Consider the following 23,672-nt stretch of genomic DNA (forward strand, 5'->3'; position numbering starts at 1 on the left):
TTTTAATTATTAATCACTTCCTGAGATGTTTGTTTTTTCAGATCTGTTTCTAACCACTTTAACATGCACACATGGGCTTTATCCTTCTGCCAGGCAATTAAGCAAAAGCAACATTGTAAACATTACTGGCCACTCCTGCCGATGTTCGCGGTAGAGCCAAGTTGGCAGAAGAATCTCACTAGAAAGAGCATGATAAGATGCTTTTTGGACTGGACATTTATCGCAGAAGCTATGTGATATGTGAGGCAGAGAGAGAGAGACATGGAGAATGTGGGCTTTGGCATGACATTGCTCTAATGATATAAAGAACATGTCTCTGCTCTATATCTCTTTCTCATGCTTTTTCTTTAGCTCTTTTTCTTCTGTTTTTTTTCGTATTCTGACCTTTTTTGTTTTATCTTATTTTAGTATTATTCCTTGGATGCCCGTTTAATGTCTAATGAGAGACAGAAAGGGTGTGAGAGGGGGAAGGAGAGAGGAAGTGAGTGGGGAGGACTGCAAGGAGTCAAGGAAGGAGAAACTGTAACCATAATATATCATATAAAAAATCTGTTTATAATAAAGTACACCCTGCAATAAGGGCTGGGCACCTGAGTACCAAGTCCGATTCCTCGTCTGCTCTAAAATGCTCAGAATGGAAGCATGTGTTTGCTCTACTTAACACTAAAATCACTCTTCAGAAGTAATATGATAAAATTGAATTAGAAATTACAAGCTCTTTACTTTTTCAATGGTGAATTCTATGAAGTTTAGTAGTCAACTTGTATGGCTATCCAGGCAAAAGTGTTCCCGAGCAAGACAGGGGTTTTGAATTAAAGGTGAAGGCATTTCTGAATTGTTTGACTTGTCATAATCTCATTGTGTCTGAAATACCAGCGCCGGTGAAGTATTGTACTGAAATGTGAAAAAAGACACTCCGCTAATAATTTCCATAATCTGAAACCAATGAGAGAGAGGTGCTGAGAAGTGGAAGCCATGGGGTCATCCTCACTCTGGTGGGGGTTACACTGGGGATCCGCCCCAAGAAAACACGGGCCTAAAAACATGTTTAATTAGTGTTTCTAATTAATAACGAATTTCTTAGATCAAGACAATTGGGCAAATCTCCAGTGCAGCTAGAGAAACTGTAAGGCACCATCTCAGTCCATTCAGGGCTACAATAGCAAAGTCTTAGACTTGGCACAAAGGGAATGCCTCTGTCTGTAACCTCTACGGTATTGCCTGAATTCCAGGAAACACCTTCCCTGTGCTTGCTGCTTTGTATGTATACCATAGAAAGAGCAGATTTCTTTATCTCTGCTTGGAATTCTCTCTCACATAACAAAAATGCCCCACTAATGACTTAGTAGCCTGGTGAGTATATTAGGGGGAACAGCAAATAGAATTCTGTGAGAAAACTAAATTAACTTCAGACCGCCGCCCTTTGGGCCATTTCCCCTCAGTGTGGCAGAGCCTCTTTGAAGACTGAGTTCTCTGTTCTGTAGCAGATTCAGCAGTTAGTCAGTTACATGACTTTTGGCCTTCGTAAATAGTCTTAGGCACAACTTGTCAAATCTGGGCATGGTATGAGGTTTGGGTACTGGTCTGAGCATACTGAGTGGTTATCTTTTATAATCTGGAGGACCACCTGTGAGTTTTAGGCACCCTCATTTTAGAGGTGAGGAAGCTGAGTCTTATTCAAATTTGGAGTCTAGACAGACAAGAGAATGCTTTCCTCTATGAGTCTCTGTGAGGAATTGAACCCCCTTCCCAGAACGCTACCAGCTGGCTCTTACTGAGTCTTGTCTCCTCCTCCTTCCTAACAGGCCTTGTATCTGTTGAAGATGCCATTGCACTAGCTGCTGAGTATTGTCTTCCCAGACTCCTCTGTACATGTGTATAACTAAAGCTCCTAAAACTAAGGTTCTATATCTCCACCATGTGCAGATACAGCCTGCTTCAGTCCACAGCTAGATGAAAAGATCAACACCATCATCAATTATATGCTCACTCGAGTAAATCCACGGGCTGAGTTTCTACTCTGTCAACTCTGCCCTCTGCAGTCTCAAAGCTGGAGAAGGGATTCTGCCTAACAACCAACAATAATTGAAAGAGGACAGTAGACTCTCCAGTATGACTTACAAGTGCAGGAGGTCACAGAAAAGGAAGTTATTCAGACAAGGGCAACTGAGGACCTATCCTAGGAGAGACATGTCATGAAGGAAGGATGGAGGCTCAGCACATTCAAATGCCCACAGATGGCTCCACACTGGAGGTCAGGGGACAAGAGTCAGGGGACAGCATTTGGCAAGGGCAGGTGAAGGGATTTCCATCTTCCCAGTGACCATCTCTTTCTTTTTCTCTCTTTAGAATGCCCTTCATGCTTCCCATTCTACAAGATTCGCTTTTCCACTCACCCACACACTGCAATAGCTGTCCTTTTATGCATTTGATTAATAAAAATGTCCTCGTCCCGGCATCACTTTCTGCTCTGCTTGCTCCCTATGTAGGCAAAGATTTTATTTAGGAATGTGCACCGTCGTGCCCATTGTCCATTGTGTGTCTCAGTTCTCCAAGTGTGCTATTTTGGGTGCCACAAACCCAACCTAAGCTACATCTGAGTTGATTTACCAAACCAAAGATGTACCACAGCAAGGATGGCAGCAGGGCCTGGGAGACCTGGTGAGGCTTTGTCCTCTGTTTGCGGTTCTCATCTGCTGCTTTGATGGCTTTAGTTCTCCCACCAGGAGGAAGAGACCACAGCGGATGGCAGCCGCCTTGTCTTATACTTTAGACTAAAGCTTTATAAAGAGATCCGCAACCCAGCTTTTCCTCCCCTGGGAAGAAAGAGCATTACATTGGGTCTATGCTACAGCATGGAAGCCCAGGTTTGCCTGGTGGGTCACAGGGTTTGGTATCCCACGGTTCTGAATTTTCTGAATGTTGAGTTATTTCTACACTGCTGACAGTTGCCTGCTGCTTTCCACGTCGATGTGAAATTTCTTGGTAGATATTCCAGCCCCGTCTCCATACTGCTTGCCTGCCGTATTTTCTGTCTGCTCTTCCCAGTGCCTCTCCTGGTCACAAAGCTCCCGGCGTTGCCCTGGTTATGCTGCTCCACTCTCCCTTCTCTGCGGATGCCTTGTTAGCAGACACCTTTTCCCTCTTCCTGCTCGTACAACCTAATTAGCACATTCCTGCCGTTTATTAGGACAGAATTTAATAGCGATAGACAACACACTGTCGCATGGCCTCAGTTCTTTATTCTACCATCAAAAACAAACAACAAAACGACTCTCGGTGCGATTGGAGGTCGTTCGGCAAGGGTCTTATTTTATAGTTCTTTCTCCAGTGCTTCAGCTCATATTGTCGAATGTATGAGTGAAGTATTGCTGCTGAACAGACCAGCCACTGTTTTAGCTCGTGCTTCTGTGAACGGAGACTATGAGCTGGGCTCAGCTTCCTTCATCTCCTGGGCTTACTCCAGCTTCTTTCTGCATCTGTTGGTCAGTTTCGCCTTCTCTGGGCATACATAGCTGATTGCTGACTGTAGTGAACAGGTCTCTTCACCGGGCAGTCTACTCGTGATGCATTTACAAGTAGGTAACAAATTTCCATCTTTATATTGTCAATACATTGTGTCACATTTCCTTTGTCCTATGGACTAAAAGGCAAGACATGATCAAGATCGGAGTCCTTATGGGAGGAGAACAAAAGAACGATTTTACCGAGAGGGAGAATTTTTACAATTTAACCCACAAAACACACTGAGTTTTCAACTAACACCCCCCTGAACTGAATATTTTTATTAAAATAAATAAAAATCTCTAACCCTCACAAAAACCAGTTGAAATGTTTTCCTAGAAAATGTTTCTTTGTAACCGTGTTTGAGATTTTACTAGTCTTTCTCACATTCTATTTTTGATTTTTGGGTTTTTTTCTCCCTTTCGTTCTCTCTCTACCCCTTATCCCATTCCTTATTTCAGTCTTAATGGATTTTTTCATTTACTGGATGAACTGTGCTTATTACTTTGAAGTTGGAATACTGTACTTAACTCTCTTTCATTGTATGAGTGCGTGTGTGTGCGTGCATGTGTGCATACATGCACATGTGTATTTCTCTCCCTCCCTCTCTGTGTTTCTCAGTCTGTGTCTTTATCTGTGAGTGCATGCATACTCACATACACACAGTAAAAAAAAGAAAGGTTTTTATTTTTTCTAAGTTTTAATTTCCTATAATTCAAGATCTTGTCCCTTAGACATAAGTTAAGTAAGAATATGAATAAACATGATAGATGGGTTTTATATATGCCAGTTTTCTCAGTGTTCAACATTAGAAAGGACAATGAATCTAAAGATGGATGGATAGGACTTTTGTTATTTGAAATAGATACTTTCTGCACCTCCCTTGAAACATGCTCTGGAAAACCATTTGAAGGCAATGATACTATAATAGGCACAAAGCCCTGTGGTCACTAGACTTTCAACCTGGCAGCCTCGGATGTTTCATTTATCTTTATATGTGATTCCCACCCCTGCCAAGAGAGAAGTCACAAGTGTGTCAACTTACATTTTTGGCCAACAAAGTACTTCAACTATTTTGACTAGTGGTTACTCAATATAAATTTGACTCACTATTTGAACACCCATTTGGAAAAATATACTATACATCTAGAAAAACAAACATTTATTGCTGAGTTTTGGAGGAACTATATCAAATTTTTGGTTTTGTGAGAGTAACAGAAAAAATAGCAGCTGTGGCTTTCAGTTTTCATTGTCAATTAAAATTATTTAGAAGGTATTACTCTGGGCATCCGTGAGGGTGTTTCCAGAAAGTATGAAATTGCCCTGAATTGGAATGGCAGCACATGGGCTGGAGACTCTAACTAAAGAGAAAAAGGAGAAAGTAAACTAAGCAATGGCATTCATTTCTCTCTGCATTTTGACTGGGGACATCCTGTGACCAGCTACCTCCTATTTCCAGCACCGTTCCTTGCTGCTTTTATGGGCTACACCTTCAAACTAGGAGCCAAAGATAAACACATCCTTCCTCAATTGGGTTTTTGTCAGATATTTTGCCACAACAGTACAAGTAACTAACTTAGAAAATGAGTACCAGAACTCAGGTTCAAACCCACACAGACATATATCCCTAAATATAATCAAGTTAACAAAAACCGTGAAATATTATAGTACCCTTAACATGTTCCTTAGAAAGATCCAGAGCCGTCAAATCTCCAAGGAGAAGATGAGTTCCAATTCCTGTAATAAACTCTCATGTTGTGACCCTTTCTGCTTGTTAATGAAACCATAGTTCATAAAGACTAGTTCCTCGCAGAGACTGGCAGCATGTCCTGGGACTGCACAGGTCTAAGAAAGATGAACTCTCAGCACTTGAGAGAGGAAGTGGACACAAGCCCCCATCCCTAACCCAAAAATTATCTCCAATTGATAACTGCTCATAATGAAAAAAATTAGTTTTCTCCAATAGAGTCTCACTGGGTATACAAACCACACCTAAAGGTAGTCCTCATGTCCAGCAGGGCTTATATATTCTTTTTAACATGACAGGTCTTTTGTATGTTATAGTTTTCAGTGTTGTGTTTTTATTGGATTTCTGTCTGTACAAATGTGTGTGTTTCTGGTTCTATGTATGCCTCTTGGGCTTTTTCATTGGTTATTTTTGTTTGCTTTCTGTTTATTTGCTTGTTTTGCCCTATTCTGTTTTTTGTTTGGTATTTTATATTATTATTCTTATCATCATCACTATTGTATTAGTTGTCTAGTTATTCTTTAATAATAGAAGGGAAGGGTGTGGATTTAGGTGGTGGGGAGGTGGGAAAAATCAGGGATAAGTTGGGAGAGGGGAAATATAATACATTGTATAAAATAGGTTGTATGAAAAAAACTATTTTCAATTAAAAAAAGAAATTAGTTCCCTGGCCTCTCAGATTTTACCTATACAGTTCTCTTCAAGCATTGGCAGGAAATGGACCTCGTCAGAGCTACAAGTGATCTCAGGTGGTAACACGGATATACTCTGTGAGATCAGTAGTGTTTGCTACACAAAGCACCATTGATGAATGAATTTTGATGCCTGGTCATAATTACTTATAAACCTGTGAAATGCCTGCACTTTCTGTATCTCAGTGTTTGTAAGTAAAGTTATTAAAGTTATTAAGCTATTCTTCTAATGCAAATACATGTTTACAGACCTAGACAAAAATCTTTTAACGACAGTTAGCATTATCACGAAGTAGAAAAAACTGGATTCTGTTTCTCTTTTAAAAGTCTCCTTACTGCTGCTTCTTTTTTTTTTGTTTGTTTATTTATTTATGTATGTATGTATACAATATTCTGCCGGTATGCCTGAAGGCCAGAAGAGGGCGCCAGACCTCTTTACAGATGGTTGTGAGCCACCATGTGGTTGCTGGGAATTGAACTCAGGACCTTTGGAAGAGCAGGCAATGCTCTTAACCACTGAGCCATCTCTCCAGCCCTACTGCTGCTTCTTTAACAAAAGCTTAGTCCCATTTGACATATAGTTTTGCTTGCCTATATGTATATGCACTGAGTACATGCCTGGTCCTCATGCAGGCCAAATGAGGTCATCTGATCCCCTGGCACTGGAGTTACCGACTGATGTGAGACGCTTTGTGAATTCTGGGAACTGAATCCAGGTTCTCTTTAAGAGTATTAAGTACTTTTAACTGCTGAACCATCTCTTCAGATGCCTTAATTGAAATCTTTTCTTCTCATAAATAGCACTGATCTTCTTTGTGGTCTGTGGATGGGCAGTGTTTCCACTGAACTAAGTTGTAATCAGCTAGCATTGGCTCAGGGCCACCAGCTGGATTCATGTCCACTCTTCATTTTTCTTTGTCTGAGATATTTGATCAACTATAACTACGAATGGAATAAATTCAAATTTTAATGTTTTCCTTGTGTAGAAAAGCATTGCACTAGCAGCGTCCTCAAAGCCTACATTGGAAGTATCTCTCACCATGATCACCCAGGTTATGATGGTTCCTTTCATGATATAAGATGTGCACACCTCTCGTACCTCCATCTTCTATCTCACACTAGAAAATCTCTGTGTAGTCTGATGCATTAAGCCGTGCCCTGGTGGGATCCTAACAACACTGTGTTCTCTCTCTCTCTCTCTCTCTCTCTCTCTCTCTCTCTCTCTCTCTCTCTCTCTCTCTCTCTGTGTGTGTGTGTGTGTGTGTGTGTGTGTGTGTGTGTGTCTTTCTGTCTGTCTGTCTGTCTCCCTTCCTTTCCATTTTGGTGGAAAATAGGAAAATAGATTCGTCTCTCATACAATACACCCTGATTACAGTTTCCCTTTCCTCCACACCTCCCAGATCCCCTCCACCTCCCCTCTCCCACAGAGCCTACTCCCTTTCCATTCTCTCTTCAGAAAAAGAACAAGCCTCCAAGAAATGACAGCCAATCAGGACAGAACAATAAGACAATAAGACAAGGCATATACCTTCATATGGAGGCTGGACAAGGCAACCCAATTGGAGAAAAAGAGTCCCAAGAGCAATCCAAAGAATCAGAGACACAACCCCTCTGACTCCTACAATCATCCCCCCTCCTTCTGCAGAGTTCCTGGATCTCCGAGGGGAGGAACCATTTTCCTTACACAAAAATACTTTAACCTGGGGCACCAAGAGAGATGATATGGATATGGGGGGGGGGTATAGAGAGTAAAATGAGAGAGACTATCTTTCAAAGAGACTTTGGAAATAACCCCTTTAACCTGTGGCACAAAGAGAGGGTATATGGATAGCAGGGGGAAGCAAAATGACAAGAGGCTTTGGAAGTGACCCATCTTGATTCAAATTAACTTCTATAATTTGACAGATGTTTCTTGATAGAGTTTGTAAGCAGTTTGAAGGTTTGATTCTGCTTCTATAAATTAAAGACAAAGAAATCTGACGGATAATGTACTTTGTACTCAGCAAACCTAGAACCTACAGGGCTTTGAGTTGTTGCTTTTGGAGCAGCTTTTCAGCAGTGTTCCAAGATGAAGCTTGTTTCAGGCATAGGCAATGGGATAACACACAGCTATGCGTCCCAAACCAGGAACCCAATGGCAATTACTTTCATTCGTTTTTCTTAGATATCAGTCATCATGGTCAACTCTGAATGCTCTTGAATCCTACCCACAGCTTTGTCAGTCGATTTCCTGGCTCCTTATCTAGACAACCGATGAGCCAGGTGCCCTTGAAAATGATTGCAGCTACCAAACTTCCATCTAAGAAAATCATGGTTTTAGAGGAAGAAGAAGAATTATATTTTAAAACATCAAAGTATGCTGTAGAGGATAGGGTCAGTGACAAATTTGACCATGACATTCACTGTGTGCCAAGCTGAGAATACCCCATTTGGGCATTCTTTGGTGTATTTTGTTTGCTTTCTGTAAAGTACTTTTTTTTTTTATCATTTCTTCAAAACCCACTGGCCCCATCAATTCCCCTTAAAACACATGATGACCTGGTTCCTTTAGCTTCTATGTCCAAATCCATTTTCTACCGCTGCTTCAGGTTCAGATTTCTGTTTTTCTCCACATAAATTGCCTAGACTTACCTTGGGGGCCTAACTATCATTTAGAAGAAAAAAAGACCAAAAAGCTAAAATACCCTCCTCTCTGCGACACCCAGGAAAATGTGTGGCAACAGCTGCAATTTTCGGGAGGGCTGTGAGCACCTGCTTGCATGATGTTTAATAGCAGTGGCCTTGTTCTGAACCTATAGTACCACTGGGTTTCTTTCCATACCGTGTCTTATGCCAGCACCACCCGAAGCTGTATAAATCTCCAGCCACTAAATTCTGCTCTGCAATTCCCCAGGCAGTTCATTTATTATTAATTGCAACCATTATTTATATAGAATGAAAGAGTTTTACGTCAAGGCGGAAGCTAGACTGGAGCAAAAAGTAGCACAGGGTCAGCTGAGGTGCAAATAACACCAGGAAGCAGTGGTCTTGCCTCTCCCGCACCGAGGGCAAAGGTGACAAACAGGTACAGACAGCAAGCTGAGGAAAAAGCAAGTCTCTCATGAGCTTTTCTGCTCTGGCAGTTGCCATAGGAAGCAGTCAATGGGCAGTGAGGGACACATTCAGAAGTTGTGTGGTTAGAACGATAGAATATTTTGTGTATGAACTGATTTATTTTTTTTTCTGCAGCTGATCACACGTCATTGAGGTTGGTTATGTGTAAAGTGTAAGCAGCACAGATTCCCAAAGCAGGTACAGTGTCTGCCTTTCTGGAAGTTACAGTCTGGTTGTATTCAAGGTCAAACCTAAAATTAAGACAAAATCTGAATCAATTGGGGTAGGGTAGGGTGCTGAAGTGGGGTACACTTGGCGATGTGAGGGGAACAAAGAAATGAGCATCTACTCGAGGGCAAAAACCGCATAAATACCCTTTTCAATGGAGAGCCATTCAATCTCAGCATGTCTAGGTGTCTGTCTGGCTTTTCTCCTAACTGTGTCTATATGAGTAGAGCTAGGGTCAACCCTGCCTAACATACACAATTCTTCAGCCAGGCAGTTTAATGGGAGTTCTCTACATATTAGCTATTTAATTGTCGTGACATCTTCCCCATCATGCAGAGGAACTAAAGCACAGAAGAGAGCCCCCCTGCTGGAGAAGACAGACAGCAAGCCCAGGTCATACCTTGCCCAGGCAATCTGTATCCTGAGTGGTCTTTTCAACGTGACTTAGCTGTAAAAATGCCACAGTTCTTCCCTTTGCCTCGTTTCACACGAAATAATCCTTTACCTATTCCAAAATAGCATATTGAGGACTGCCTACAACTATTGCTAAGGGCAAAGGCATAGACAGAAAACTAATAGTGGCCTGGGGCTCCTCAGAGGAGGGAACAGAGAGCAACGGCCCAATTAGCATGGCATTTCTGACGTGCCAGGGATACTGTAGGACCAGGTAGAGATGGTGGTTACACCGCACGATGATGATGATGAGTGTAATAAATGTCATCGGATGAATTCAGGTTATCATGGTTAATTTTCTTCTGTGTCAAATGAAAAAAGGAAAGGATAGAGGGGGAGAAACAGGGAGACCTAACTAGACAGGAGAGGTGAATCCCCGCCTCCTGACACAGCAGGGATGGATTCTAACAGAATTTTGTACATTTCATCTATATTGCTGTGGACTCTCCGAGTGATAAGGAATTTGTTCAGCCTGGTGCTCAGGGAACTTTCATTAAGGGTTTTTATTTGAGTTAAGCCTTTGCAAAGATCAGAAGCCCAGGAGCCTCTGTGAGCCAGATTCATAATGAATGTGTTGTCGGCAGAAAGGCAGTGGATGTGCTAAGGATTTGACCGAACAGAAGTGTCCATGCTCCTAAGGATATTAAATTTTGTTTTTAATTTTAAGCACTGTGGTGGTCAAAATCAAAATGAGCATATTGACCTTCAGGGATGAATACAATTTTAACGAACTAAGATCCTGAGTGATTATTTATGTTAGGGTATCTCCCATGTAGCCCAGAAACTGAGCCTTTTGGGAGAACCTAGATGCCTATACAAAACTCATTTAGAATTACTTCAGGAGAAGGGCAAGGAGATGGGGGTTGGGTCTGTATGTACCTGTTCCTGTCAAGTCAGTGATTCAGGTCTACTCCACTAGCCACACTAGCCCCACGGCAGAGCAGGCACAGAGATTTTTATCAGTGAGTAAGTCCTCAATAGACATAAGTGTGGAAGCGGTAGTTTTCTGTTTATAGGGCAGACAGAAATCAAAAGCTTAGAGAGACATGGACATTGAAAGCATTGGATACAGCGGGTGTTCTTGCTGCACAAGGAACTAAAAGTACCCAAACAAAATTAGAGTATTCTGGGCTTCTTGACAGCATGCCAGGATCTGGGGCACCTGAAGGAGAGTCAGCCAATTAGAAGCTCCAGCACTTTGGGCCTCGTGGAGAACTAATTTGCGGCTGTGGTGTTATCAGCAGAACCACATCCAGGGTGACAGGTACGCATTATTCCACCTGCGCTCACTCTCCTCATCTCCTACCCTCCTCTGAACCTTCCCACTACCCGAGACTGGGTCTCCAGGGGCCTCTTTATTCCAGAAGAGCTCCTGAGACACTGCCACTAAAACTGTTTCTCTGTTGAAAGAGCCAAAGTCCATTTCTATTCTTTGCATCTGAAGACCCTGTTACATTAAGTAAGGAATAAGGAGATCTGCTTTGGGAGGATGGCTATGCTTAATCTGAGGGGTCATAGCACAGAAGAAAGGAGATATTGAAAGTGGAAAAAGAAGAGCATACAGCATTATATGCAGTATAATTTTTACATAATATGATAATGTGTATAATTATATATATGCAAGAAATAATATTAGAAAATGATCTAGAATAAGAGTGTGAGAATTTGACAAGTGAGAGGGAAATAGTCCTTTGTACATAAATTAGAATGTCATTTTGGGAGCAATCTTGTGCAAGAAAAGACTGGAACTCTGCTAGAAATCCCAAGAGGTATCAAGGGAAGACTTATTTTTAAGATTTCTCTTGCCAAAATGCCCATGAGAAATACTGCAATTGGCTTTCCGGGGTGACTCTGAATTGACAATGAAAAGTCTGTGCTCATCTTCACAAAGTCACTTTCTCCAGAGGCCCAACTTCCTCCTTGGGGCTTTGCAACTTGTGGGGAAAATAGTCTTTTCTTGGTTTCTTGCTGGTGTTGTATGTCTACTCTTCCAATTCTTTGGGAAAAATTTAATTCATCTAGGTGCTCTGGGACTGGCTCGAGAAAGTGACAGAATATGTTGGGGAAAATGGCTTGAAATTCTACTCCCACCTCTTAGATGATGCAAGCCGTTGCAGTCTCAGGGCTTAAAGCTCCCTGAAATGAAGACTGGCCACCACGAGCATGGGAACATTTAGACAATTGCAGATCATAATATAGACCAGTGGAAAATTTAAAGCTGAAGAAAAGTGGATGCTAACTGTGGGCTGTAGATGGATGCATTAATTAAACTACAAGGGAAGGGAAGATGAAATAAGGAACTAAGAACTACAGTGGATGTGAAGAGAATAGGTGTAGTCTTCTGTTTCAGTCTGCTACCAAGGAAAAGATTAAGGAAAATCCTGCCCCTTTCAGTACCTTTGCAATGCCGTTATCTCTCCAATATCCTGTAAGCACCAGGGGCTGTGTTCACACAAGCGCCTCATTCATCCATGACTCACTGAACACATGCTTTCCGAAGCTTGAGCTAGGTCAAAATGAAGGCTGAGAACTCTGAAATACACCAGAATTGAACAATAATGTTCACTAAACTCCTTCTATCTTAACATTAGATTTTAAATCTGATGCTACCATGGTGTTCCCCTCACTTCTGCCAAGTCTTGAGCTATGTAGACAGGTTATCAGCTCTCGGGGAACTGGAGCCACCTCTGCAGCTTTTCATAGAGTGTCTTTATTGAGCACACATCCCACTTCACATATGGAAAAGAAACAAGAATAGGACTTGCAGTGCCCATTTCAAGACTTAGTCATATCCAACAAGTTAAAACGTATCAGAATGAAGCTTAGACAGTCAAATAATTCTTGAACAAATCTTCATTAATTTAATGTTTGTCCTTCTTACAGTGAAACTGTGGGAATTGCATGGGGCCCTCATGAGCTCATACAGAATCCAGTACAAGGGATTGAGTTGTGAAGTGTGTCAGGTAACACACTTGAGAGGCAGTGATGAAAGAGGAGGGAAAGGAGCCTTCTGCAAGTACAGGGTTTTAAAAAGTTATCAAAGAGATCAAGTCAAACGTGGGGGATTCTGGGAAAGGATTTGGGAACTATCTAGGGAGAAAGGAGACTACAGCAAAGTCCTCAAACCTTTAGCTATTGCTATTGGAAGGTTACTTCCAGGGGTGCCAACTCCAGCATGTCCCTCCTGTGAGCCTAGAGCATTCTTTCACTATGAACAAAACATGCAAACACATGGCTCTGGGGCAGAGTCCTGGTATGGGCAGCAATGCAACACTCACGGTGTGGAGATGAGCACCAAGAGAAGCACGCATGGCCCTGGCGGCATCACAGGTAAAACCTGAGCTGGTGGGGAACCTTGGAGACCACGGGGATCCAGGAATGACAAGAGCAGTGGGGCGCCATTGACAAGGTCAAGCTACCGCTGAAGAGAAGGAAGAAATTTCATTATATTTCAGGAAACTCTCTGGTTCTAAAGTTCAAAATAGTTACAGGAAATCAGCCACAATATTGGAAACTAATAAAGAGCTACTCCAGTATAGTGTTTCAATTATTACTTGGTGAGGAAACTTTTTTTTTGATCCAATCTATCTGGTTTTCTATATGTTTCTTGTATCTTTATAGCTATTTCCATCTTTAGGTTAGGAAAATTTTCTTCTATTGTTTTGCTGAAAACATTTCCTGGACTTTGAGTTGTATTTCTTCCTCTATACTTATTATTCTTAGGTTTGGTCCATTTGATTCTCTAACTGCCATCAGATAAGGAAAAAAGTTCCCAGTAAAGCCCCTTGCATGCATTTGATCTTCTGAATACACAGAAAATGATGTTTACAAAGACATACAATACACCAGAGGATCACTATAGAAGAGGCATTTTCGGGGTTTTGATCCTACTTCATGTTCTGGCTTTGTGGGAGCCTAGCCGGTTTGGATGCTCACCTTCCTAGACATGGACGGAGGGGGGAGGACCTTGGACTTTCCACAGGGCGGGGAACCCTGACTGTTCTTTGGACTGGAGAGGGAGGGGGAGAGGAGTGGGGGGAGGGAAAGAGGGGTGGGAGGAGGGGGAGGGAAATGGGAGGCTGGGAGGAGGCTGAAACTTTTTTTTCCTTCTCTCTCTCTCTCTCTCTCTCTCTCTCTCTCTCTATATATATATATATATATATATATATATATATATATATATATATATATATATACTCTGACTGAGAACATTTAAGAAACACTAAAATCTCTTTACAGCATTGAAATTATGTTTGATGAAAGTCTTCAGAAATTTTTTTATTGATTTTTATTGAGCTCTACATTTTTCTTCTCCTCTTTCTGGACCTCCCCTCCCCTTTTTTATAAATAGCATTTAAGCCTGAACAATCTTGTATTTGTTATCAGATTTGGTCTTTAGAAATAGAAATTATAAACTGTGGTGGGTAGCTCAGAGGTAGAGTGCTTCTTATCAAATGAACTCTGCCCTCCAGCAACTTAAAACACACAGAGAGAAAAATAGAGGGAAGATAAGGAAGAAAAATGATAAGGGAAGGGGAAAGGGAGGAAGGGAGTTGGGAAAGGAGAGAGGCACTGGAGAGAGACTGGAAGGGAAAAGAAAGGAAGGGGAGAGAAAGGAAGGGAAGGAAAAGATGGAAAGAGAAGGGGAAAAGAAAGGAAAGGAAAAGAAAGGAAAGAAAATTGATGAGGGTATGAAAAAGTCCTACTTTCCTTGGAAAGCAGAACAAGAATAAATTAATGTATATTCAGAAAGGAGCATATTTATTCTTCTAGAAGGAAGTTGGAAATATAAAAATGCCAGTTTGCTTGTCATCCCAATTTGCTTGTTGTAAAGGAGTTGTACAAATGCTTCTGTGATGGTAGAAACATAAGATGGCATTTACTACTGAACTTCTCTGCCAAAGGAGCCATCTTCATAGCCTATAGGCTGTGTGTGCTTATGCCATATATGGATCATATATGGTTAGGGTTCTCCACAAAAATTCTATCAAGGAAATATGCATGCACATGTGTGTAAACAAAATTCTTTATACATTTCACACACACGTATATGAACACAGAATAAGGATTGACTTACAGTAATGTAGATTAAGAAACCTGTGGTCTATCTGCATTCCAAAGATCCAGGAAGGCTAATGATGCTGTCTCAGTCACCTTGGCAACGAGCAAAGGAAAACTATGTGTTAGATGCTGAGCCAGAGCATACACTAACTTTTAGGTCATGAGTAAATTCTGAGATGATATAGGTTGTGGTTTGGATATGATGCTACTGGGAGGTTATTAGATCATGAGTGCACTAACTTAATCAATATGTAAGCCACTGATGGGACCATAGTGTCTACAATAGGAGGTGGAGCCTGGTCACAGATCATTGGGGCTATTCCATTGGAAGGGGCATCTTGACCTATTCCTTCACTCTCTCTCTGATTCATGGCCAACATGAAGTGAGCAGTTTTGTTTTGCCACAAGCTTTGGTGAAGATGAACAGTCTTGTCTCAACCCCAGAAATAGTGGAGTCAGCTGCCATGGACCAAAACCTTTGAAACAAACGAATGTTTCCCCCCTGAGGTTGTTTTCCTCATCTGTTTTGCCACAGTGATGAAAAGCTGTGTCTCCATTCACGTTCTCAGAGGCCCTCAGTGCTGATGCTCTCTCTGTCCATGCCACAGCACAAGTGAGTGACTCCCTGTGTTCTGTGTGCTAGGCTCTAAACCTGTCCCAGAAAGATGAAAATTCTACAAATTTAATTTCTCTCCTATTATGCAATGTTTCTAACTTCTCTCTTTACAAGAATATACAAGTTAGCCAAATGTAACTCAGAGTCAGATGTTAAAGGAGAAAAACAAACACTGCATCCCCCATTTGTACCCACAAATCACATATTGCCCATTCATCAGTGGTTTCCAGACTACATTCAGTGAAGTTGTCTGGGGATCTTACATAATCTGAAGCACTGGGACTCATCCCTCACAGTTGGGATGTTTGGTGTAATTTTTTTTAGGCATTTGGTGGTTTTCAGAAGTTTCCATGAGATTCTGATGCTTAACGTTCAGAATTATTGGCTACATAGAACAGGTGTTATAGTCTCACAGCTACAAGATGTAGCTTGCCTTTAAAGGAAACAGAATTTTGAGTGATTGCATAATATTCCTTTTGCGCATCATCTGCTTCATGAGGAGTTTCTTGCCAACATGCCCTTGCTATGTTCGTACTCTATAATTTTCATTATGAACATTTTTATAATGAATATTCTAGATTGTATCTCAGTGTTTGTGCATCCACACAAAATAGTTGTCCTCTGGGCACTGTTTGGTCCAAGGAGTTCAGAAAGACTTACTTTAGGGATAAGACAGGTCATAGTGTGTGTGTGTGTGTGTGTGTGTGTGTGTGTGTGTGTGTGTGTGTGAGGAGGATGGAGGAAAAGAGTAATACTTAATCTCCACTGTCAACGTGATTGATTTGGAATTACTTGGGGCATGAACTGGGGGCCTAACTGGGAGGACATATCTAGGAATGTTTGACTGAGTAGGAAAGACGCACCATGAATGTGGTGACCCTATCAACGGGCTTCAGTTCCTGAAGGAATAAAAAAGGAGCAATTAAGTTTTTATCTTACTCTTTTTTGTTTTGTTTTGGCTTCTTTGTTTGGTTTTTCTTTATTTTTTTATTTGTTTATTTGGTTTTTTGTTCTACACATGGTTTCTCTGTGTAGCTTTGGAACCTTTCCTGGAACTTGCTTTGTATACCAGGCTGGTCTTGAACTCACAGAGATCTTCCACCTCTGCCTCCTGAGTGCTGTGATTAAAGGCACGTGCCACTACTTCCCAACCCTCTCTCTACTTTTTGACTATGGATGCAAGGTAACCAGTTTCCTCTTGTTGCTGCTGCCCACTATGTCTTCTCTGCTGTGATGACTGATAGCCTCACACTGAGAGTCCAAATGGACCCCTCCTTCCTTGAATTGCTCCTGCAAGGAATTGTGCTACAGCAGTGAAAAATGTATCTAATATAGCAGGCATATAAGCATGCTTTGGTTTATTAAAGTTATAACTCTTGGTTTTTATTTTTCCATTATAAACATTTCTATAATGAATATCCTAGAATATATCTCAGTGTTCATGTATGAGCATTTCTCTAAGATATATGCCTGGATGTGAAATAATTGAATTACAGAGTAGTTGCACTTTTCACATCTCTGTGTACATAATGGGTTTCTCTTTTTAATTTCGTGTGTATTTCGTAACAATCTTTAATTTTTCTCAATAAAACTTTGGCAATTATTTTGATAAACATTTATGGATTACAATGTCACTGATTTTGATGATGAGTTTACCATTATTGTCATTATTATTTTATTTTCTTGTTAGATGCTGGTGCATTTTGGATCTGGTATATAGCAATCTTGTTGAAATTGTAGTGGTTGTGTAATTGGAATTATAGTCAATGGTATGCGTGTTAGAGTTTTTTATTATAAACAATGACATTATCAGTAAATTACTGTTTGTTTCTTTATTTGCATGTAAGTTCCTCTGCTTGTAACTTTATTATAAATGACATAAGTGCTGGAGAGCTTATCTCCACTTGATTTTTAAAAGAAGCAGAAGTCTTCTAGCTTTTGATAGCACTTATCTTTAAAGCAACTTTATTTCATTTATGTGTGTTTTGTTTTAGTCATTTCTATTTTAAATGAGTACTGAATTTTACCATAGGCTTTTAGAATTTATTAAAATAATCAACCACATGTTTGTCTTTCTTTTAGCTAATATGATAAAAATCAAACATAACCCTTATCTAACTTTATACTCTCAGGCTCACGCTATTCATCATTCTGCTACTTGCCAGCTAAACGTTTATCCGTAGTTCCTGATGTAGGCCTCTCTGTGACTGAGACCAACCTGCACGACGATGTCAAATATCATCTGTCAGCGGGACACTCTGGTTCTTCATTTGGCTTAAAATAAAGCAAGGTCCCACATCTATGCAATATCTATTCATATTATGCATTTCTCCTTCCCTCTGCTTTCTCATTTATTCTTGGTGTTATGGTCACCTACTCTCTATATCATCAGGCACCTCTCTACAGTTGGCTAGACAGATCTGTGTCAAACATGGCCAAGTATTGTCTGTGCTCTATCAAGAATGGAGACAATGATATTTGTCCTGGGACCATTAGTCCCACCAGTTCTAACTCCAAGGAAGAAACTGTCTCTACAGAAAACATGTCAAATCAGCCTACAAGGTCCACTGTAGCCATTTGTCATCCTGGCGGTTCTCTCTCTCTCTCTCTCTCTCTCTCTCTCTCTCTCTCTCTCTCTCTCTCCCTCCCTCCCTCCCTCCCTCCCTCCCTCTCTCTCTCTCTCTCTCTCTCTCTCTCTCTCTCTCACACACACACACACACACACACAGACATTCACACTATCATGCACACCCACAATGCTCTTACATACACAAACACACACTCACATTCATATGAATAAAATCACATGTACACACTAACACATATACACACTTGTGCACACCCATATTTTAGTCTTCAATAAAATGAGATAATATACAACATTTAGAGTTACTTTCTAAAAACAATTAATCAGGGTTAACTTCCCAAACACAAGTGCTGGTTTAGTTGTATTATCATTTAACTTCTTAATCCTTGTTCTCAATTTATTTCATCTGGGTTTCATCATAGAACCTTTGCAGTCTCATAAGCGGTGGCCACCGAATAGTGACAAAAGTATCATATAACTCCTTCCAAAGCCATTAGGCTCCAGAGTGCTGGATACCCAGGTTACGTGCAGGAAATACCATTTCAGTGCTGTTGAAATGGTTAACTCTGCAATCCGTAATGAAGAGTGGCAGAAGAAGCCCCCAGAGGGTGCTAGTTCTTATTTCATTATAATCATAGTACGACTTTGAGACTGTTCAAAGTTCTTTCTACCAATAAAATTTTAATCCCAAAATATATAATCCCCTTAATCGGACTGACTGGAGAACTGCAAAAATCTTCAAATGATTCATTGTTTTGTCTTAAAAACGGTGATGTAGTCTTCCTAACCAAAAAAAAAAAAAAATGCCTATTTGGATTAAACCACCTTTTTAAATTCCTGATTTTTTTCTACTTCTAGGTCTTCTTTAAGTGGCCGAATAATTAATTTAAAAGCTTTCATCGGGCCTTGTGGTAGACAAACGGCAGTAGCCCCTCAGTTCAAAGTCTGCCGAGGGGGTAGCTGACTCCATCCAGTACCAACAGTGGTCGCATGTTCGTGCTCATCTCAAGGTCTCACACCATTATGATTTGTTCAGCATCAAATAAAATCTGCTACCCACTCATTAAGCCTTGTCATTTAACAATTATAGAAAGAGCCAGATCATAAATGATGAAGATATAAGAATCAGCTCTACACACCCACTTGGTAGAAGGAGGAGGGTTCATAAATAACCTTCCAGAATCAAGCCAGTAAGCGTGGCCCCAGGAAGCTGGTGTAATCAAGAGATGGAACCACTGAATGGAATTCTTATCATGGGATTTGAGACATTTAATTTAAGAAAATTTCCAAGCGTCCAGTTACTGATTCTGTGAGATACGCCACAGGCAGAAATTGATATGAGAGGGATGCTCAGAGTGATTCAATCAGTGATTGAAGCTGGTACATTGTATTCGGTCCAAAAGACTTTGTTTCCCAATGTTTGACTGTGCTCGCGCGCGCGCGCATGCACACATACACACACACACACACACACACACACACACACATATAGTAAAACATTTGGACAGAGAGTTATGATTTCTGAACATCTCTTATTAAAGCACACATACCTTAACCTGGAGCTTGGCAGTAAAGCCTCTAATGATTATAAATGAGGGTAATATTTTATTGAGGTTATCCTTATTGCATAAAAAGGTTATGAAGCAGCTCTTGTTATCTGCAAGTATTTATTGCTCAAGGAGATTAGGACCACATAAAGGTAATTAAATATTGCTAAAGGCCCCATGGTTGCCAGATGTGATTTAAATCCAGGTTCCCGTGACAGCAGGTTGCTGGCTCTTGGTGTGTCGTTTCCTTATCAGAATAATGGGAAGTGAAATTAGCACAGGGACATCCGATTCTGAAGAGAGAGGAACAGACCAACCCAAGAGAAGCCCAGCAGGCCACAAGCCTACATGTGTCTATCACCGTTGTCTGTCTCACTGTGAAACTCTACAGCCTTGCAGATTTGTCTGGTAGCTCCTTCAGCACACTTCAGACCAACTTTTGAGAGTCACTGGACTCTCGTTTCTGTTCTAATGCTCTGTAATCACCACCATCCCATTGTTTCTCAGTCCAGCATCCCTTCCCCTTGGAAGAAAAAGTGGTTTCCCCAACTGGCTTGGGAAGTCCCACCTGGAGCTTCCCAGCCTATAGTGGAAATCTGCAACAGTGGCAGGCAGCATCTGGAACTGGAAATGGAAGGAACTGTCGGTTCTGGATCTGAAATTAGCATCCAAGGCTAAATAAATAATGTAATGTTCTTGGTCACGGTCATGCAGATGGCAATTAGGACTGCATTACAGGGATTACTCATGTTGAGCTCTAAACCTGAGATCAAACTCAACTAATTTGCCACTCTTATTTTAATTCCATCAATTAGAGAAATAAATTGCCGATAAAAGCTCATCTTTTCAAAGAGTTTGTTTTAACCTTTTTTGAAGTACTTGGGGGAAAGCACAGAGAAGTGCTTCTTGAGTGACTTAATTTATCAAGGCTGAGAAGCTAGAGGGAAGGGGAGGAGAGGGAAGGAGAGAGAGAGAAAGAGAGGGGGGGAGGGAGGGAGGCTGAGAAAAAAAATAATACTCCAAACAACAGCAAAACACTAAAGTACAGAAACAAGAAGGATAGAGATCCTTCTGAAATCTGTATAACAAAGCATTCCACATCAGAATGGAAACAAACCACTAGTTTTAGATTTTAACATGAGTTTTAGATTATAACATTGGTCCTTTTGTTTAGAGTATCCATTAAGTACCTACTATGTTCTAGAAAGTCAGCTCCACTGCCATAATTCCTCCCTCTAGCGAAACATGCCACTTTGTTAGAGAAACAGCCAATAGACAGATTAGAGACAGGCAAGTTAACATAAAATTATTATTTTCAGAGAAAGCGATGTAGTTAGGCAGGGTGGCTCCTGCCTGGCAACTCAGCAAGCTGGATGCTGAAGCAGAAGATCCTACCTCCAAAACAACAGAAAAAGTAAAGCGAACGTGTGTTTGAGGACAGCCCCGATGCCCATGTAGTAAGATGACTATGGTCCAATGGGAAGAATAATTTCTCTAAAGGGAAGGCTAGAATAATGGCATAGAATTTAAATGGAAGAAAGACACTCCCTGCGGCAGAAGGAGTAGCCTGAGAAAAGGTGAGATGGCAAGGTCAACACCGAAGGCTTGGAAAGAAAGCCAGAGACCTAGGCGTAAAGGCTGACACTTTTTGAGCATTAGCTTCAACTCAAGCTCAACGTGCAGCACTTTTCAACTTTGCCTTATTTAATTTAATCATCTCTGTCTTATGAATGTGCTGTCCTTGGTGAAGTTGCTTGTCCAAGGGCACAGAATTACTGAGCCCCCTAGTTTAGCACCCACTGAAGGTGTGAGGTTCTGGGGAAGAATGATTCGCTTTTTCATTTGACAGGAAGGATGTGCTGTGAAGAAAAGTTAGTGGTATGAGTTGACTTACGGGAGCTTCTAGAGCCTTCAGCAAGTGGATACCAACAGGCTTGAGGCTCTGTCCTCAGCACTCTGTAGTCACCTGGAGATGTTCCCACACTAATACACCTACTACAACCAGCCAACTACACAGCAGCTACAGTATAAGAATGGCCTGGCCAGGCAGTGGTGGTGCATCCCTTTAATCCCAGAACTCGGGAGGCAGAGGCAGGAGGATCTCTGTGAGTCTGGCATATAAGAGCTAGGTCTTGGACAGCCAGGACTGTTACACAGAGAAACCCTGTCTTGAAAAAAAGGAGGAGGAGGAAGAGGAGGAGGAGGACTTATATGTGACAAACATGGAGAGAAACTTATTGGGTATAGAGTCAACTGCTAATATAATGCAAAATTTAGAGACCAGAAAGCACTGAAGAAATTGATGAAAAACAGATTATGAAGAAAATGTGACTGGAACATAGCAGCTAAGTATCTGGGATGGGGACCAGGACAAAGGAGAGCAGGGGGTCTTGTTTGTCTCCACGGAGATAAGTCCAAATGAGAGAACAGGTGATAAGCCCACAGTTTAAAGAAAGAAGTCAGGGTAGAAGACCTCAAGCACAGGAGACACAGGAAAGTTCAGCATAAACCGAGGTCCAGCCCTGGTGTTAATGGTTCTGCTCCATAGCTTATCGGGCATCTGTGCTTCAGCCACTGAGTGCTCATCTTGTAGAGTGGATATTGCTTTAACCCTTTTCACATTAAAATGAACGTGAGATTTAGTGGTGTCTCTAGCCACTGGGTCTCCTGACTGTAGGGAGCCACACAGGGCAGTACAATATCTGACATGAAAATGTCTCTTTGCTGCATGGACCTTGCTTTCTCCTTTCTTCTGACACATTGTGCCTCTGTGGCCTTAACTTCTTTCTGTGTCAGGCTACATATAGCTTGCTAAAAGCAAGCACTGTCTCATGTTGGGTCGTGGTTTGCTTCTTCTGGTATCTGGTACATTGGAGCTTTTTAGCTAATGCTCGCAAAGATATCATAGAACAGCCTCCTTCCCCACTCAATAGCACTCAGGGGCTTCTGGAGAGTGGATATTGGAAGATAACATAAAATAGAAACTATCGGTTGAGAATCCTTCCCTAATCACCTGGCGACACAGCCTGACTCCACAGCAGTTGAAAGCTGAATACATGTGAATGTAATAAATCTTTCAAGATGGTATGTAGAATAAAAACAAAAAAATCTGCCATTTCAGGACTCAGTAATAATACTACCCCAACACAATGGTAGGAAAACGGAAGCCATCTGTCTAAGCTGATATTACTTACTGATCATTTGGTTGCTGCTATGATATCTAGAAGACCATATAGCCTCAGGTGGAAGTTGAATGAATTACAAAATGAGTATAGGGCCAAGAGCACATCCTGACATCTACTTCCCATTGAAAACTCTATCTTTATACATACATAGTGTTATAAACACTATGGCTGGCTTCTAGATCTCTGGCTGTGGTCATACACTTGGCCCTTGATAGACAACCATGAAAAATACAATTTTGTGACTTAATAGGTGGGAGAGTTAATAGCCTCCCTGCCCTAGCAACTTCATCCCAGGAAACACATTATCCCCAAGGATCTAGACCCTTCTTGTAACAAGTGACCCCTACAAACCAAAGAACTGGTTAGAATCGGTACTGGAATGATTGGTGTGGATTGCATTTAATTCGGAGCTTCTCGGAATTTCTATTTAATCTAATGCAGCCCGAAATGTGCAGTTACTTTTCATCTCAGGCTTTGTGAAGAAACACTATGCATTATTTAAAGAGCAACAACAAAAATAAGCCCTTGTAAATATTGCATATTCATTTGCTAGAAGAAGATTAATACACTAATAATGCCTCAGACATGAAAAACAGCGAAATGCAAAACAGGCTGGGAAAAATTGCTTTTCTTCTTGGCTCAGAGTCACAGGAGACTGAAAAGCAAATTCTTTCCTTAGTTCAGGGTCCTCCGGGGCTCCAAAGCTTCTGGAAAAGGATTATGTATCATAGAAAGTGTTAATGTACCTTATTATTCCAGTTCTCTCTGATGAATTCTCTGGAATCAATAAAGGTGCTTAGCAGTTAAGAATTTCATTAGGGTGCTCTGCAATACTAGGAATCTCTTAGATTTATGTAACATCTATCCTGAGTAAGTTCTTCTGAAGCAATCATAGAGGATGAATAGGTTCCCCCGCTGTGCGGACCTGTGAATCCGTCAATTTAGAGTGTTTTTCTCCC

The sequence above is a fragment of the Microtus pennsylvanicus genome, chromosome 2, assembly GCF_037038515.1.
Source record: "Microtus pennsylvanicus isolate mMicPen1 chromosome 2, mMicPen1.hap1, whole genome shotgun sequence".
Lineage (NCBI taxonomy): Eukaryota > Metazoa > Chordata > Mammalia > Rodentia > Cricetidae > Microtus > Microtus pennsylvanicus.